This window comes from Corvus brachyrhynchos, unplaced genomic scaffold, assembly GCF_000691975.1.
Source record: "Corvus brachyrhynchos isolate BGI_N302 unplaced genomic scaffold, ASM69197v1 scaffold365, whole genome shotgun sequence".
In the NCBI taxonomy this organism is placed as follows: Eukaryota; Metazoa; Chordata; class Aves; order Passeriformes; family Corvidae; genus Corvus; species Corvus brachyrhynchos.
The window spans coordinates 1,324,095-1,325,126 of record NW_008239544.1 but is presented as its reverse complement, the minus strand read 5'-3'; positions in this window follow the sequence as shown (position 1 = coordinate 1,325,126).

Sequence of the window (1,032 nt, the reverse complement as noted above, 5' to 3'; positions counted from 1 at the left end):
ATGCCACAATGTCTTTGCTGTTATTTCAAGTTGGGATAAACCCCTTTGAAATTTTCATAGAACCACAGAATCACAGAATATCCTGAGTTAGAAGGGACCCACAGGGATCAGCAAGTTCAACCCCTGGCCCTGCACAGACACCCCAACAACCCCACCCTGGGCATCCCTGGCAGCGCTGTCCAAACGCTCCTGGAGCTCTGGCAGCCTCGGGGCCGTGCCCATTCCCTGGGGAGCCTGGGCAGTGCCCAGCACCCTTTGGGGGAAGAACCTTTTCCTGATCTCCAGCCTGAGCCTGCCCTGGCACAGCTTCATGCCATTCCCTCAGGCATTACTATTTTGTAACTGTTTATTCCCACTCTATTTACAGCTCTCAACACTTAGGACACCACTCTCAAACTTGTCAAAATCAGAAAACAAATGCAGTGAGTCTTGAAGGAATTTTTGTCCCCACATCCAAGGGAACTGGAGATTTGGCAGAAGCTGCATTGTTTCCAAACCCCTGGTGCATGGTCCCTGCTGGGCAGGCAGCAGAGTGGTGGCTGCTGTGTCACTGTCACCTCCTCCTCTGACTTCTGGGGTGTCCCTTCACCCCAGACTTCACATTCAAACTACTGACGTGCCCCGATCCCGTTCACCCTTCAAGATGCGGAGTGAGGTACTTTTGAAATAGAAACTTCAAGCGCAGCATCTTGGATTGCTGTGATAACACTGTCACGGGCCTCTTCCACTTCCTTTTGAGTTGCTGCTGCGATGAGCAAATCGCCCATGTAATGTAGAATCATTGCTTGTGGATGCTTCTGTCGCGCTGGAGAAAGGGCCAGCTGGAAAGAAATCTGCCCCTCCCCGTGACCTGCCTGGACAGATTTCCTGGGAAACCTGGAATTGCCTCAGAAGAGCAGCAGCACAACCCCTGCCTGCCTCCGCCTGGCCGCGGCCACCGTGACCCGCCATCCCCTCCCTCCCCTGGAGGTAGAACCGCGGGCATAAGCCCGGTCAGAGACCGCACAGCCCGGCCCGGGGGCTGCCTCCGGC